The sequence below is a fragment of the Chroicocephalus ridibundus genome, chromosome 9 (assembly GCF_963924245.1).
Source record: "Chroicocephalus ridibundus chromosome 9, bChrRid1.1, whole genome shotgun sequence".
In the NCBI taxonomy this organism is placed as follows: Eukaryota; Metazoa; Chordata; class Aves; order Charadriiformes; family Laridae; genus Chroicocephalus; species Chroicocephalus ridibundus.
In genome coordinates this window covers 6,844,692-6,863,903 of record NC_086292.1, presented here as the reverse complement: position 1 = coordinate 6,863,903, position 19,212 = coordinate 6,844,692, and positions in this window count along the sequence as shown.

The following is a 19,212-nucleotide window of genomic DNA, read 5'->3' as shown; positions in this document are numbered from 1 at the left end:
TGTATTCCTGAGGACCAAGAAGTGCATACCATTCCAGACAGAAACAGCAACATAAGCAAGAAGAAAAGAAAAAAAAAAAAAAGAAAGGACTTAAAAGGCAAGAAGCGTTGTAGAACCCAAGTGGGCAACAAAAGGAAATGCAGATGAAATGAACAGCACTCCTAAAGGGAGCTGCAGTATTGTGTGGGAGGAATATGATCACGGCAGGAATAAAGAGACACATAAATGAGAGTGGTTTTACTGAAGGATGGCAGCATGGGAGGTGATTGCCTTTCCATTATCTTGAGCCAGTGATATGGGCTCATATCATATGGCTGTGCAAAAAGAAGCACTGCTGAATCTTCCAACAAAATGTCAGAAGCGTTGGTAACAGAGGGACCGGTGACAAGGTGATCACAGAACTAAAAAACATCACAAAATGTTTTTACTATATAGATTGGAAACTAAGTGCTTAAGAGGACCCAGAAATAACAGGGGTTTAAAGAATCATATATAAAATAACCTCCCTAGGATGCACAGTGGAAGCTACAGCAGTTGAGACTGGGGTGCTTAGGTACCTGTTTCTGTCACCCAGCAGAAAGAGTCATACAAGAGGCTGGAAGATTCTCTAGGTAATTAGGATACTCCTGCTTTGAAAGGCACTTGCATTGTGACTGGTATAAGCACAAGAGTAGAGGAAATGATTTTGCTCAGTTGATTTTTAGCACCAACTTAAGTCATTTTTAAAGAATTGGGTGAATGTGTACTTAGTGCATAGAAAAAGCAAAAGAAAAGAGACCAGAGTGCTCAAACAACCTTCTGTTTAGAAGGCTTAAACAGCCAACGTTATAAAATCCATCCTGTGACAATCCTTCCGTGACTCTCGTTTTTCATGCACATTTTGTGATATGTCTCAAAGGCCCCTACATTCCTTCCTCCCAGACCATATTCTCATTTGAGGAAACATTTTATCATCCTAGAGCTGCAAAGAGGCATTTTCACCCTAGTGTCCCTATCCCTGTAAAGGCAGAGCTGGATCTCCTACTATCCAGAAAGACGAGCAGAGCAGAGAGCTGAAGTCACACAAGGCAGCTGTCAGGCAGCTACGAACACAACTAGCTCTGATCAGAGCTTTAAAGTTTCATGCTGGACTTCCCAGGCTAATGAAGGGATTAAATGGCTCCTATATTTGCCTATTCTTTTTGTTCAGGGCAGTTCTCACTCTGACCTGCTCGTGATTTCCATGAGAAACACAGAATTTGCACTTTCTTGCTCTACAGTTTCATCAGTTATTCACCTGATTCACCTGTAGCTTTGAACTATTTTGTTAACTAAAATCTAATCAACTAAAAGCACATTTGCAGAATCTAAACCAAAACCCCCCACCCGTTAAATAGTGGCAAATGACAAAGTAGAACCCCCTCTCCCATTAATAACTGTATGCAATTAAAAGATATATACTACAAAATCCCTGATGAACTATATAAAGGAGATAAATTTTCATTTAATTATTTTATTGGTGTAATATACTGTTGATTAGAAGTACTTCACAAACCACTGTACTTCACCTAGAGGTTTTACGTGTGCAAAATGGATTAATTACTTACTAGCTTTTCATGTGTTTTAAGACATTACATAACTTTGGATGAAAATGCAGGGATAAGCTAATTTAAATTGCAAACCCTATCATAACTCAAGAAACTCCTTAAAATATAACATAGGTTCTGATTGTTCAAATGAAAGTATTGCATAAAGGCATGACCCCAACAGCCATATTGGCTGTTCCTTTCGTGATTTTATTGGCCTTAGACGATATCCTGAAAAAATGAAGAATCTCCTTGGATTAGACATTCAGTAGTTTAGATTGGATAGCACGTTTCACTAAAAAAGCAGAAAAGTGTGAACAGAAACCAGATATTGCAACATTGTCTAGTTATACTGTCTCCAGAAGGAAAATACAAATCAGATTTTAATATAAACTTTATAGCAAAAGGATATTGTTAAGTTTTTAAATTCATATTAATATCTTTAAAGAAGTAATCACAATTCACATATAAGCTTTATCCCAAAAATTTTAATCTGCAAACCAACCTTTCTTGTAAAATAGAACTGGTACATTCAATCTGCTTGCATACTTACCCAATTTAAAGACTGCTCTATCCAGCTAAAAGTAATATCAAAATTTTAAACAGCTAGATGCCGCTCTGGTCACACCAAACTACAAACACCATGAAGCAGATGTGGGTTATTTATTCTAGAATGTAATTCAACACAGAATTATAGTTACATAGCATAACCCGCTATCTGCATGGCTTTCTCCTATACATTTTCTGTGTATTTTCAAGGAGAATTCTAGCTGAGTTATCCTTGCTCTTCTCTTAGTCCTTGAACACCTTCAATTTTCCCAGTTGCACTGTAAGACCTCTGAATTGCTGCCAACAATTTATGAAACAGTGGAATACTAAACACTTGCTGATTTTGATTAAATTCCTCACTAGCAGGAGTACAAACATGGTAATCACACTTAAATATGCCATGTTTGAAAAACACCAGTCAATCCAAGACAATCTGAAACAGCTAAAAGAAGAGTTTAGTTGTAATAGTCAACACCTTGAAAAAGAAAGAGCAGTAATGCACCAGGGCATTGGGAGATGGAGCTTTGTTCATAAGGTCTATTCCCGCAGCTGCTGTGTGTGCTGAAGAAGTTACCCTTCCCACCCTATGCCAAGACCCATCATTACCTTCAGCCGGCAGAGCTGCTTATACGGGCACCACCTAACACACATCAGTCGCAGTCAGCGATGTTAACATGAGCTGTGCCAGCCAACATCAGGATTCACACAACGAAGGCTAACTAAGGGCATTCTAAGTGCAACTGAAATTCAGCATTTCTCTAGAATATTGACTTTCCGCTAAAAGGAGCAACATCACATTGAAACACTCACATTTGTAAATACTAAAATTATGTTTGGAATTTACAAATCTGCTCCCTTGTGTTCCCATTCTCTTTGAAAGACCAGACTCCTTGGTAAACTATACATCTTGCATATAGGCATTCAAGTAAGGTTCTCCTTTCCCAAAGAAGAGCGACTGTAACGCATAACGTGTTGACCAATAGGCCTACAATAAAAGAGCTGATCAGAGGGACTCTCAAATCGCAACGCTTCTACAAGATACAAGCAATGATGTCAAAATAAGCATCTTGTTTCCAGTGTGTGTGTGTGTATATATATGTATATATATATAAACCAAAGCTAATTAGAATGTTTTAAAATAGGGAGTTTTCATTACTGCTTTAAAATTTTCCTTCCAGGAAGCAAATTACATCAGCTCTTGCCACGGCTAATACATCAATTGTCTCATTGTTTTGCTGTACAGGAAAAGTTGCACAACCTCAGACAGGTCAGATGGGATGGTTACACTTTGTTAAACTGCATGACATTTCTTTGGATTCAGTCACTGGTCATTCTTTCCTATTTAATTCTAAGTATTTACTGGTCAAGTTCTACCTCATCATTTCACAGAATGCACATACAGTCTCTTTCATGCTTTTCATCTAGCTTCTACAGAATGATGTGGAAACTCCAAATACAAACTCTGATACACTGTCATCCCTTAGGAGTTTGGAAGATAATTTAAACTGACATATTCAGTGGGTATAGCAATGAACAAAAAGAATGAGAGGGGAAGCAGGTCAGGATAATGGTCAAAGAAGCAGATGTCACACAGCCCAGCTATGCACACAATTGAATGTTGGTATTTGTAAAGGCAAATTTAAACTAGGAACTTGAAATAATAAAGGCCTTAAGATTTGGTCCTGTGTGATCAATTGCAGAATGTTTAATCACATACATTATTAATGATAATTGTACAGTTTTGTGTACTTTGGAAGAAGCATAATCATTCAGTGTGGGTCTTCAGGCAATGTAATTGATTGTCCTTATCCAGGAAATCATTTCTGTATTCCTCACAACACACTGTGAGCCACAATTTTTTCTGCCTCTCTCAGTCTCTGTAACTAAAAGCTCTAGCTCTTCACCTGACCCACTAAAACACAGGGAAGAAATTTGAGTTCCATCAATACCTAAATAATAGATGAAGTTTATTTTGAGCAATACTATTATGAATATCTCGACAAGCCAGAAGGTAACTTTACAATCAGGATGAGATTCAGAAGCCCAGAAGCCTCCCTTATAAATCCCTTCTATAAGTGAGAGAACATCTGATGCTCTGGAAAAAATGTATTTCAGAAGCCTTTCCATGGCAAGGCAGGACTTCACTGGCACATGAAGGAGATCGTACAGCATCGCTGTCTGTGAGAGAAGGAAACAAGCAAGAGCCCTCAAAGCTTTTCTTCCCCACTAAGACACATCTAGGACTAGCAGAAACACAAAGATTTTTTACTGTAAGAATAGCTCTAATAGCTGGAATTATAACTAGTTTCTGCATGTAATGGTATGATTTGCAAGAACTACTATGATAAATGCAACAAGTTACCCATAGCTTTACAAATAGACCCGGTCTTAAAAGTGTGGCAGATTTTCTTCAGCTTTAGTACAGATTCCTTTCTTTACTAAGACTGGAATTCTAGTGAAACGGGCATTAGATGTATTTAAAATAAGAAAATTTCAGATCAAATTATTTAATTATATATTTTCTTCATTTTCATTAGATCTCATTTTCTAAGCAGATCTCACTTTTTATGTGTAAAAAAAGCTTGCTGCAACATTAAAAAAATATAACAGATATCTAATCTGGGGCTTTTGTTTGGACAAATGGACAGATTCACGCATAGTTAGAGAAAGATTAAAAGTTGTTTTATCCCTTTGAAGAACTGTAATTGAAAGGCCTAAAGGAACATTTTAATGTAATTTAGAAAAAATCCCAAAGTAAAAAGTGGATGCACACAGAAAAGTGCAAGAACCAAAATAAAAAGCACTTCTTAACAATCATGGCAAAACCCCCAAACTTTCATTTTCAAAATCTTGTGTGTTACTTTTAATAATGTTAGGCAAACGCATATCAGACATGAGTCTAATGTTCCAGTTAACACTGTCCTAAGTAACAAAATTTAGGAGGAAATGCACGTTTATAGCACCCAGAAATGACTACTGATGCGATTAGTCTCTAGCTGTTGGGTAACTGTTGTATCTAGCATTATGGAGAAAAAGTCATTGCAGATAATGACACATTTCTACCTTTAGAGCACCTGATAGTTACACTTCACCATGGCTGTATTGCCGGTATTCTGATTAAAAATAAGTGAAATATCTTGCAATTACACTGTGTTTTCTTTGCAATTATACCAGACATGCTTTGCAATGCATTTAAATAGACTGTGTTGCAGTTGCTCTTGAAAATACAAGTAAAGAAACTAATAAAGAAAACAAGAATTTCTCTTGCAAATACATGAAGAGACAGAAATGACAAGTACTTTACATAAAAGCAGAATCATTTTACCTTGTGTTGATCTTAAATGATGTAGATAGATCTGTAAAAGTATAAGGGGGAAAAACATACATTCATTAGGTTAGCTTTTATAAAGTGTGACTGAATTTAACTGAAGTCATCAAGAGCTCACCCTGAGCATTCCCTATCCAAAATTATCTTTTCTTTCCTCATTGCATCCATAATATAGATTAACTCCTGTTGGGATTAAAATACCCCTTGGGCATAAAGAGCCTACTGTCACTCCAAGTCATTTCCCTCACCTGGGTCAGTTTCAGAATGTTCTCCTCACGCACAATTCTGGCTGTTTTTTAAATGCTAGCTTTTTCTCAGAAAGGTCTGTGGAGGTTCATTAACTCTTTCAGATGATGTGAACCGATTCCCATTCAGAAAACTCAAAATGTACATTCCGTGTATCTACCTGTCATTTCTTTTATGCGCTTGATCTGTGCATACATTCCTATTATCATGTTAATACATGAGCATACAGTCCAAGTGAAATCTTGAGCAGTACTCAAACAAAAATATTAGCAATATTTTCCAAACACTACTAAATATTACAGCTTTGCAGCTCCAGGCTTGCAAGGGCAAGTTTGTTTCGGGGGGAAAAAAATATTTAAAAAGTCAACAGACAATGAATACTGAAGTCTAATTATTCACTATATGCATGTATTTAAATTGGAAATATGCTCTATCACATGAATTACAAGTGTTTTTCTTCCTGATCAAAGCTTGTCCAACCCTAGCATGGGAAGATGGCTCACTTATAAGATGTTTAAATCTTCCCAATGAAGCAGTGTCCAACAGCTTGCTAACAGTACATCTGTAACATTGTTTAGAATAAAAAATGCACAATTTTCAGAACTGCACTGAAACAGAATATCTAATGCAGAGTTTAGCGAGAAATTGCAGGTAGAAGTCTCACAGGAGAATGAAGAAAATAACTGGACTGTGGAAGAACAAAACTAATAATAATGAGCAACTTTACATACGTCTGGAGTCAGCTGAAGATTTATGTTAAATTGTATGGCTGTGTTATTTCTCCTGCGAGGGAGAAGAGTTATGAATGCTTTATTGTTTTGCTACATAAACCATCTCTGTGACTTTAATATTCAATGTCGAAATGTAGCATCAGTTAAATGGTCCATAGAGATAAAGAAACATATATCTGCTCCTTTCCCACTATAGAGAGGACAATCAGAACACACAGTGAAAAGGGGCCAATTGAATCAGTAATAGGAACAGAGAAGGCTGTGGCTCCTTACCGAAATAAAGCTTTTCAGAAGACTCACATAACATCACAGAGATAACAGCATGAGCCAGGAAGTTCATGATTCTCAGTACTCTATACCCCAGTAGCCCTGGGACCACTGTACATAGACATAAATTTAAACAGCCTAAGAGATACTTTAAGTTGCTTAAACACATGAAATGACATCTGCTAGAAGAATGGGTGAGCAGCAACCTCTTTAGTTTCATCCATGCAGATCCCAGAATGAGGGAACACGGCCTAGGAGTCTCCAGACCAGCAGGTAATCCTGTTCCACACAGGGAAGGAAATCTGCACCGATCTTCCTGTGCCAGACACACTGGGTTTACTGCCAGACTCTGCTGGCAGGAGAGGAGCAGATGCTGCATTCTGGTAGTCTGGCAGGAACACAGGGCTCTGTCCGTAGCGTTGGGAATTGAGTAGCTATATAGGAAAGATACTGTTACATAGCAAATACCAGAAATACATTCCATGCAGGCAGCTGGCATCATTAATTTATACTCTTTTATGAACTCTAGAGAAACAGGGTACCAGGGTGACCTAAGCAGTGAAATGGCTGCCATCCATTTAATTTTCATGCCCACATTTCCGCATAAACTGCTGCGCTTTGGCCACTCATTTTTTCATTTTGATGTCATCTCTTCTACAGTGCTGAATTCCACGCTGGCTTACAAGCTTGCTCCCTTGGCTGATCGGTGTACTCAGGATGCAGGGATCTAACTGCACAGATAGTCAGCCAGGATTGCATGTTAAGGACATTTCAACACTGTGCAAGGATGCACCATGCTATGATATCTCAGCTAATTCTAACACAAACCTCACTCCAGAACTGAAGTCATAACACTATCAGGATGGCGCTGCCCTGGGGTAGCACGTTGGGTATACTGGATACAGTACACTGATCCCAGGATCGAAGCCAGTGTCTCTGCATGAAAGCGGACTTTGCTATGCAGACCTGGCAGCTCTCCCAGGGTTAGCTTAGGCATGAATCTAAGGGTGCACCCAGTGTAGACATCCCCAAATTGATGGCAGGTCTATCAGCATCACCAAGCTATGCCAAATCTTGCTGATTTATCCTACCAGCACTACAGTAGGTGAGTCACTCTGCTGAATCAACTCCACCCAATCAGACAAACTCCCTGAAAGTGGTAAATTCTGGCAAAATTAGGTATTGAGGGTAGAATACCTGAATGTGTAACTTCATGAAGTTACATCACCCTGATTTCAGGTATATTTTACTGAAATAACTTCTATTTGTGCAACACTTTTACAATATCATAGAATAATAGAAAAATACAGTGTTTTACCTTAAAGCCAGTACATAAAATACATGCAGAGAAGAATCAGGATGGTTTTTTTGCAGAGATATTTGCCTTTCTTACTTATTATTTTGAATAAAATAGTGCTTCATTTCTCCTTACAACTTCTACAATTGGCTTTTTCCTCACATTCTTCATGAAGTATTTAATGACCTTTTATTGTAAATGGTTGTTCCAAGGCTAAGAAACACACAATTTGTTATAGCCATATCTGCCTCAAAAGCAGATACACAAATCAAGAATGCCGTTTTTGGGGGTTTATCACTAACGTGAATCTTTGTGATTTTTTTTAGGAGGGGTAGATAATCATCTCTGACTAGCAATATCAAGAGCAGACCGATTCAACTTTTTGAATTGAAATACCTCCTATCTATCATGTTTAGTCAGGCCCTTAAATCATTCCTTCTCAGCACCTTGATTGTATTATTGAATTTTTCCTCCAAGGTAGAGCTTTTTTTAAGCCCATATAAAAGTTCTTATGGATACAGGAGCTAAATCTATCTTGCTGCAGACCATACTTTCCTCTGGCCTCACCTAATGAGTTTTACTGCATCAATGTGGAACTTCCCCTGGAATCCCCCAATCAAAACCAAATTTCCAAGTGTTCTCAAGACAACAGCATTGACAATCAAACACCAATTAACAACATTATATTGCTGCAAAAGAAAAAAGAAAGTCTTTCCTATAAAACATGACCTTACTAAAAGACAGACAACTGAAGCAAAATAGGTTGCCAAATATATTAATTTACTACAAAAAGGAAGGGAAATGTTATCCTTAGTACTTGGGTTAATGGAATGAAATAATGCATTTAAATTGAAACAGAAAGATTTATATTGAACATTAAGATAAGCTTTCCAAAGGTAAGGTTAGTAAATCACCAGACTAGAGTGGCTGGTCACTGTAGAATTTCTCCTACTGGTACTTTTAAGAACAACTTTAGTAAACATCTGTCAGGAATTATTTACATATCCGCTGACTCGTCCCTGCAAATGAATGGACTAAATGGCCTTTCAGGGCATACCCTAGCCCTTGTCCTTTTTTTTTAAACTATCTTAGTAAATAGATTATAAATATTCACAATTATTATTTTTAGAGATATAATACAAGGACTAGTTAAGCTGAGAGAACAAATTTTTTTTTTATCCAGAAAAGAATCCGTCTAGTTTTTGATTAGTTTGTGATTTGGCCAACAAACAGTATCTTCTGCCTGAAAAAAACAAACAAACAGAAATCACACATACAGCTGAGTCTGACTATCACTGAATTTACTTCATTAATAGGGGAATAGAAAGCTAACCAGACTTCTACTCAAACCTAGCTACTTACTGAAAGCAAAATATTGAAAATTGTTATTTAGGGAAGGCTTGAGAAGTAATCATGCAGAACTCGTTGCTGTTCTTGGAACCCTTTATAAGTCCATCCTTTCATTAAATGACTTCTGAGAAGGTTTGTGCAGACCTCAGAGCTTTTAGTTCTTTTCTACGCAAGAAAAGTGGCAACTGATTTTGTTTGAGAGTGGAAATTAGGCCCATTGCCTGGTATTCTTAGGTAGGAAGTCCTTGACCAGCAGGGTTTATACTGCAAATAAAACAAGGCCTGACAGCTTTCTGAACATCATTGTGGTTCTTATTCTTAGTTTCAGGCTGATTGTGATGAAGGATTTACAGTAATGCTTTTAGAGTCTGGCAATATTATTTTATCCTGATACAAATCCATTTACAATATTGCTGTCTGCTTTCCCCTACTCTGACTTATAAGAAGTCAAAACATTCAGCCTTTGTACAGATAAAGTCAGAATAAGTGAATCTGGATTTTGATGTTAGGATGGCCCACCAGAGCTAGCTCAATAACTACACGAAATGTTCTTACCGCAAATTTAATCAAAAGGTCACACAAATAAAAATTACTAAAACTCGTGTTTTATAAAAGGTGGTCCACATTCTCAGTTAATGAGAAACAATTCTTTTATTTTTCATACTACCTATCAGCAGCGACTGCCTAATCTGTTAAACAGTGCATTTCTCCAGGCATTTACTGATGGCTCACAGGTGTGTAAGGAAATGAGCAAGTCCAGTGAGAACAGTGCGATGCTGTCCATCACACCTTCAGCACTTCCCTCCTTGGCATCACAGAGTGCAGCTCCAGTGGAAGAACTGAGGAGGACACACACCCCTGGCCCACCAGCTGCTCACATGCCTTCAGCAGCCAGCCCAGCACCTGTACAAGAATGTTCAAAGATGTACGTCCTTCTTTCTTGCTCTTCCTTTTGAAACTTAGAGAAGTAGATTTGGACTGCTTCTTTACTTCACTGTCCTCATCTCATTGAGTTTATCCCTACTAATCCTTATTCTGCTCCCTCAGGAAGGCTCCTTCATTTTCACGTAGCGCAACAGCTTGAAGGTAGGTGGGGAGGGTCCATCTTTATAGCTCATGTGACAAAAGGAGAGGACACTGTAGGGTGTTGTAACCACAATGCTGTGGGTCAAAGAGTTTGAAAAGTTCAGTGAAACAAAAAAAAAATATTATTCGTCCCTCTGAGACACAAGATTACAGGCCATTTTAAAAGTGAATAGCTTGTATTAAAAGATGATAGCACAGTCTGAATGAATCAAGACTTTTCACATCTTCACCATTCCACTGCAAAATTTACAAAACGTAGCTTGCTGCAGCCCATGTTTTGGTGCTTTGAGTACTTGTTTTATGACCTTGGGCTGCACAGTTGTTAGACATGAACGCCACTTTAATATTTTTCTCAGTTTGTATTGTTCCTCGTATTATTGCTGTAGGCTGCTTTATGGCTGGGTTTAGGGACAAATATCATGCAAAGGTATATCTAATATCAAGAAAAGATAGTGATAGGTGACACTGATTTTCCACGTTGACTTTAGAGTGGAAACGATTATCTTTAGCACTTAATTTTTTCTTCCAATAATGCATGGATGTCCCAATGAGACAGAAAAAGTAGGTCAACTCATTATCCCAGCTGCACTGACTCAGCAGCACTCTAGCCATTTTCCTACAACTAAAATAGGCACTGCACAGAGAAACACATGCAAATTAGGGTAGAAATATCAACACTGCATAGGTCAGCAAAACCATATGGTGTTTAGATAAAACACATGCATATTCAGAAATGGCTGGTATCTTCAAGCTGCATATAAAAACTCAAAGCACAGATAACTTAGTTTTGCAGTCCTTGCTTCCTTTTTCTATATTCTGAAGTGAACTCAGAGCTCCTGGAAGATTCCGGACTGACAGCTCTGGACACCAAAGTGTTCGTGCTGCGGGCAGTGGCAGCTTGAGCCTCATTATGCTGTTCTGCCAGTTCTACCTGATTTGGAAAGATCACCTGTCTGGATCAGAAGGTATTTCAGTCTCTCATTGACCCACTGGCCTCTCAGTTGAAGCTGACGCAGGACACTACAGTGGTAGCTTTTGAAATGACAGTCACTGGGAAGTGGAATGAGACCAACCATTCAAAGTGCCTTCAGCAGGATTTCACAGTAGGTGTGAACAATGGCCCAATGGAAAGACACTAAAGAACGATAGAAATTGAAATACCTAGAAGCCCTTCTCTTATTTCCTTAATGACTCTCTAATAATCTTCTCAGGACTGTAATATTAACTCTTCAATTCCTCAATATAAAACCACATTTTGTTGCACAGCTATCACTACTCCCAGTCTCAAAGGAAAGTTGGTATAGAGTCCATCAGAGCTAGGTTATTTCTTGTCACTCTGTAAGTCTGAAATCCTGTTTCTGCTTTTGTAGCACGCTAAGTGGTAGAAACACAAGAAAATTCCCTGTCTTCCTTTAAGCTGTTTCATTGCACCTCTTCCATCAGACATAAAACATGACCCTCTTAACTTTTGTTAAGAGGTAACAATGTGGTTCTGGAAGGAACTCAGTTTTACTCTGGTCTGGTTGAAAAGCATCAAGTATGTCAGAGAACTGGGATAAATTTTGGAAAACATATGGCGCAGTCCTCAGTGTTGAGCTGTGAGTTAACTAAGCATTCTAAAGCAGCTTAGAGCTGCAGTACCTAAATCCCTTAAATTCCTCTGAAAACCACACCTGAGCTCCCAAAGGAATCTAATAATATATTCTATAAACTACCAAACTACAGAAAAAGTAGCTACTGAGATGGAGGGCAGGTATAATATGGTGTCTCTGAAACATGGAGGTGCTCCCCTCTTTCTTCTGAAATTCCAGATGCAATTTCACTGTCTCATATAAAAAACAATGAGAAGCTGTAACTTTTCATTGCTACATAACCACATCATCCCTCAGAGCCATTAAAAAAGACATTGTGTACTTCTACTGCTTTTAATTTCTACTTGTTATTGTTTTACTTCTCCATCTCAGTATCTTTTAAGTACAGTGACTCACATTGAATTTTTAGTGTTGATGAGCACAGTACTATAAAATTGTTTTGAAGACTGAGGAGCAGTTTTTCTTGTAGAAATATCATTAATCACTGAATGTAGGAGATAAGAGAACAGTTATTAAAAGAGCCAAAATTTAACAAGCTATCCCAGTGAAGGCAGCTGTGTGGTTTCATTCAGTAAAACCAGAACATACCATCCAGTAATGATATTGTTCATTTGAATGGTGTGTGACAACTTTTCAATCCCATAGAAAAAGTTTTAATTTTTTTTATCACCTTCTCTTTTTGGAGAGAAAAAATTACAGTGGATAAACTGACAAATTCATTGATGTCATAAATTCTAGTATGGTTTTATTTCCCTTTGATGTCATAGATTCTAGTATGGTTTTATTTCCCTTTGATGTACCTTGCTTACCATATAGCTATTAAAAATGTATACTCACATATAGTAATGTTTATAATATCTGCTGACTGCGCAGGATCATACAGGACATGGACTGATCTCATGCAAAGCACCAGGGTTCAGTTCCCCTACTTCCACTTTGTGGGTCACAAGGCAAACCAGCAGAAGCAAGGAAGCAGCTTACAGGATTTTCAACAGGTATTAGCTGACTTGCTTGGAGTATCCTAAAACCATGCAATCATCCCTGCATCTTTGAACTGGGCTGTCAGGGGGAAGGAAGTCATCCTACAGCTGTTGGCATTAGCAGAATCAAGAAGAAATTGGACAAAGCAACCCAGGATTTGCTGCATTCTGAGTGTCTGCAGAGGAACTGCAACTCACAAAGTTTTGAACTACTCGCATTCATTGCAACTGAGAAAGAGTAGGGCCCCAGCAGCTGGGATCTACATTAATACAGTGTACCATTATTTTTCCTGTAGATTGAAGAAATCTGTCAGACCCTGAGATGTGGCTCATAGGAACAAACTGGGAGGAGTGCTTGATAAGCTGGTGACCTTGAGAAGCTGCAGTTCTGGCTTCACAGGAATCTCATGTTGGAATATAGACAAATGCAGAGCTCTGTGCTGAGGATGAAAAAAAAATCCATCAATACAGGCTGGGGGCCAAACAGCTGTTGAGCAGTTCTGCAGAAAGGACCTAAGGATCCTGGTGGAAAGTAAGGTGAATGTGACTAACCACACATCAGGCTGTGCTACCGGAATATAATCAGCAGGTCTAAAAAAGTGATTATTTGTCATTCATATGACTACATCTGGAATACCGTACCCAGTTTTGGTCTTCCTAGTACAAGACAGACATTTACAAACTTAAGGGAGTCTGGCAAGAGGCTAAAAGATAGCTAAGGACTGAATGTCATTCCGTAAATTAAAATATCCTAAGTAAAGTATAACTGAATTTTTGAAAGGTCAAATCCTGATACACTCATTGGCTTTAGCTACAGAAAATGGTTTGGCTTCAAATCTTCTGCTCAGAAAGCTGCTTCTCTGAAAATGGCAGAGAAAAAAAAAATCAGTTCATACATTATATATGGCGTATCTGGATGGAGTACAATGTAGGTTTGTTGCTTTGGAAAGTTGGAAGCCAAGTATTTAGGAAAAGGAAAGACCCTCTCCCATTACATGACCTGCTGTTCTAAAGGACTAATCTGAAAGAGCTCAAAACCACAGAAAGAGCCAAGATGACAAATGCAGACACCAAAAGGGAAAGGTGAAAGAATAAAAACTAAAAGAACGAGTCTTGAAGAAGAGATGGAGTTAGAGAACAACATGAACAATGCAAGAGCTACTTCAGAATTCCATAACTAACATTCAGCTGGGCATGTATATAAGTACTTTATATGTTATAAGGTACAAAATAGTAGCTTTCCAGGGAAGGATAAAATTTAAAAAAAAAAAAAAATGCAAGTGCAGTTAGTGGATATAAGTTAATTAACCATTTGCTTTATTTTGAGAGGTTTAGACAACTATTAAGGGCAAAAAAAAAAATCTTTGAAAGCTGTTCTGTAGAACATTATCATTGTTGAGAAATATTTGTTACATACTGCCCTTTAAACAACGTAGGGAAAATATTTACAAAAATCTAAACTTTCTCTGTCTTTAATAATTGAAATTTCATGTTGCAGAAAATGTTCCTGTTAAGGAAATATTTTGTATGGGAGATAGCAATGAAGAAATATCTATTTTTCCACATTCATCAGCAAACTTCCACTCACAGAAAAACACATCACTCATTGCTCAGAATAACAAGGAGATATTGTCCACATAAATATGCAGAGTCAGCTAGAACAGTTAAGAAATATCAAAGAATGGATAACTGTAATGGAGTCGTGCTTACTCATTCCCAGACAAGTTCAGAATTACTTTGACTGATGGGACATGTTTTTGCATGCCAAAAAACTGACACTGAGGTACTGAACAAGACGAAACTGAGGAGCAACCACTCTTTCTGACAGCACTGGTGTATGTGGGATGATAATTCTAGGACTGGTTCATCTTTTATCTCAACCACGTTGCAATGCAAACACAGATGCTTCCATATTTAGATTTTTGTGTTTGTGTGGAGAACGAGAGTGAAAAAGTCACATTCCAGTCACCTAAATACTGAACTATTTCAGTGTTTCACTAGTAAGTCAACTGTTTCATCTGTAAGCAACTTTTCTTCTGTAACTCTCAGTTAAGCCCATCAAAAAGCTTTAAGTCATTAAAGCCTGTGAAGAACGTACTAAACCATGTTCGCGGTCATATTTCTTATTCTCACTCCTATATCATGAACAGGTCTTTTCAGGAAGAAAGCCTGTAACTGTGGTATGCCAGCTCTGAGACCCTTAAAATTAAGTACTTAAACACAGGATTTATTTCATTAACAAAACTATGAATGAAACATCACTTTTTCCCAAATCAGACTGGATGTTTTGTTTTTCTAACTTGGGTCTTCATTTCCATTTTGTTTGATCTCTGTTTAGAGACAGAGGAGAGGTATAGCCACAGAGAATCAACCTTGATTCATTTTTTTGCTCAAGCACAAGCCTGATAGGATTTTGCTGTACAGACAGTAGGGTCCTTCTAGTGACAGAACGGGCATAGCAGAGCTAAACTTTACACGCTCTTCACAGTAACCTTCCTTCTTTTATGCTAGGGAAAATTAAGGCAATCATCACAAAGTGCAGTGACTTTACCTGGTGCTATTAGTGGAAATTCCCCATACGAAAAGACAATTCCTTGCTAAGTCTCAAGCAAGTTTCAGGCACACTTTACCTAAGCACTCAGCCCACACAAGCTCACCTTTTTACATGTTTTTTTAAAAGCTCATGAGAATGTCAGGCGTAATCTTCAGCGCGTTCTTTATCACCTTTCCTCTAGAGATATGTCAGGATTAAAAAGCATTCAAAGTGGTTTTTGTATATGCCACTATACAACGCATCTGTAATTTTGATATTTTAGGAAAATCATCCTTCAAAAGAGCCACACAGATTTTGTTTTTCAGTATCACATTTCAGTAGTTTTTTTATGCAGAGCTATTCAGTTGCCATCAGTGCTTGCTATTAGGTTGGAAAAAAATGCAATTGTGTCCTATTCTACTTTTACAGGAAATATAGTATATAAAATTAATTCCCAATTATTAACCTGACTTTTTTAAAAGTTATGCATGTATTATTAAGATTGACAAAAAATTTCCAATTAATGTATAGTTTGACTCTATTCCCAATTTAAAAAGGGGATGCAAGAATTTCAGTATTAGATTGGCACTTGCTTGGCAGAATCCTATTCCTCCCAACAGCCAGTATCTTCAGCCAGATGCTTCAAGGAAAGTGCAAGAAATGCTATCATGACAGATAAAGGTCAAACATCCTTACAAAAGGATTTTTAACCAGCGGCAGTAAGAATAACTGGTAGCAATGGCAGAAAGCAGCAGATTTCTAGCATGGTGCACAAAGGTTCACGCATTTGATATTCTTTCTAGAAAACACAGGTATCATCTTGATTTAATTAATAAAAGTGGCTTTACTACTGACCTTGGTATAAGCAGAATTTGGCTCAGTTCCTGCTAGTTTAAGAAACCTTCTCCTTAAGTATGGGCACAGGAAGATTAAATTGACAATTTCATTTCAGTCCAGGCTATGAACACTGGTAATGGTTGCTGGCTGCAGCTGACTGCAGTCATGCATCCCTCCAGCAGAAACAGTTCTTGATGAATGCTTCTTCAGCAGCTCACCACTGTCACTTCTTTGAAGGGTCTTCTGATCATGGTGCACGCTACCATAATGAAAGTGTCTGTTTCCATTACATGCACCTATTCTCAAGATAAGATATTCCAGAGTTCAAAAGTTTTCTTCAGGCTACAGTTTAGGCTATCCTCACAGCATACTTGGTACATATAAAAGCATCTCCCTTGCACTACTAAATACAATGCTAAGCAGTTTCTAAGGGACCAGGATTCTACCTGCTCAGTCTGACAGTTCACCCTACCATGAAGATGAAGAAAAACTATTGGTACTAATTATTTGTACTAATACTTTCTCCTTAGCAAATAAATAGATTGAGTACTACCAAGAAGCACCTTCCAATTTCTAAACATGACCTGCATTCTCCTCAATATGCTCCCTATTATACTTAAATGCTGGCTTTAATGACACCATATTTAAGCTTCTCGTTGCCTGGACTACATCACTATTTCAACTGGAGCTTCCTGGATTCACAGATTCTTGAGGTCCAGAAACCATCAGCCTGACATCATGTGTAATACAGGGTACCGCAAAAGTGTACCCTCTGCTTGATTTATGATACATCTTTTAAAAGGAAATTACTTTTTTACTGACACAAAGTTCTAAATATAGCAAGTTACATATTGGAAACTGAAAGAAAGCAAGGAGGTTTTTCAGGATAACTTGGAAAACTAAAATTATGCCTTATTTATTAGCAAGGAAAGCATAAAATTATCTTTGCCAATTTACAACTATATGGATTTCAGTGTGATGGGTACCATATTTCTGTTTTCTAGTACATTGACCAATGTGTCTGGTGGCAGTGGTACATTTTAAAGACCACAGGCAAACCAGTGCAGAGCTTAGAAACGGACAGGAACCTGGGCTTAGGCTCATGCATGCATTTTCAGTACCCACTCAGCAAAAGCTTTGCATTAGTTAGTCATACGAAGGAGTTCGAATTTCAGCTAAAATCCCATCTCTCTTTGTACACCTGGAGGTATTAATCAACACTGATAGAAAAATAGGTCTGACACCAGCAGAAGTAGAGTCTGTGTCCAAATAATTCAGTTATCGATTCAAGCCACCATTCACTACCATGAAAAGTTTAGCACTCAGAGAAAGGAAAGAAGATGGGAGAGAGATTTCATGACATTATGCCATTAACAACTTTTCAGGTTGTTTGACTCAGATATAGTATGCAAGTTATAATTCCAGTTCTCCAGGGACTGAGCTTAACTCTCTTTTCTAAAATCTTTTGTGATCCTCCTTTGAAATAGCTGGGCAAATGCAAGTTATGATGCACGGATTGAACACAGTTCAACAGAAAAGAGATATATTTTTATGTCCACCATCTAACTAAAGTCTGCAGCTTTCTTCTCTTGACTTGAATGACTCATACATAAATAAGGTTACCAGGCAGAAAATCCATTTTAGAGAAGTGATCTGTAGGAGATAAGATACAACTTAAAAAAAAAAAAAAAAGTCAGACACTTATAACCTAGGACACAGAGATATGGAACAGAAACCTTACCTCTGACTCACACAATACCTGAATCTATACTGCAACCCTAGGGAGACTTTTATTTCACCAAAAAGTATAAGAAGAGTTTCTGATACTACTTGCCAGGTTGTAAACCATATAAAAAACTAGTGGACTTAGAGGAAACAGCTCTGAAAAACTGCTGTTTATTTTACACCCATCCTCATAATGTACTCTGAATCCCAAATCCTGTTTATTCATGATAAACAGAGTAGCACAAATTGGCTAAACACCGTGACTCAAAAATACAGAACAGAATTATTGCAAGTCAAGACTGAGATAAACATGAGCAACGCTAGGGGTACAAGAATGAGCCAACTTCTGGCCCAGTCAGCACTCTTCCAGTTTGCATATACTCTGTACATACTCAGATTGTACATATTGACCTGCATCACAGCAAAAGCATTAAATAAATAATTTTCCTATAATCTTTATGTGTGTTATATGCATTCATTACATCTAAATGGGTAGTTGTGATAATGGCGTTAAAAATTTACATTAAAAACTTTTTTCAGTGTGAGATGAAGTAGAGATTGAAAGTAACAATAAAATGAAAGTATGAAAATAACATCCTTGTAGTTTGGAGGAGGTTTGGTTTTTTGCTTTGTTTTTCTTCAGTTTGTGTTCTATTTACATCCTTCTCTCCTTTTCACATTGGTTAGCTCTACTGTTTTTTCTAACTGTAAATAATTATTTGTAGAGGTTTAAAAATGTGCATCAAAATAGCTTCTACTTGGATAAATAACGTAAGGTGAATTTTAGTATTCTCTTAGAAATGAAAGTTATCATTTTGATATTGAAAAATCCTGAACTCTTTTTAAAATAAGGCTCCTGCTCTGACAAATTCACAAAAGCCACAAGGATGCCAAAGCTATGACTAAACTTTAAAAAAATGGAAATATTCACGTCCATTCATGACGGAATATGCTCCCAGTCAAATAGACAAAAAGCCCAAGTCTGTTCAGTTTATCTATAGTAATACTGTTATTTTCATTTGTTAGGAAAGAAAGCACTCACACCTTTTGTAATTCATTTTGTGAATGGCAAAAGAAACTATGCCTCTACGAAGTTATACAACATTGTAAAATCGCAAAAAGTGTA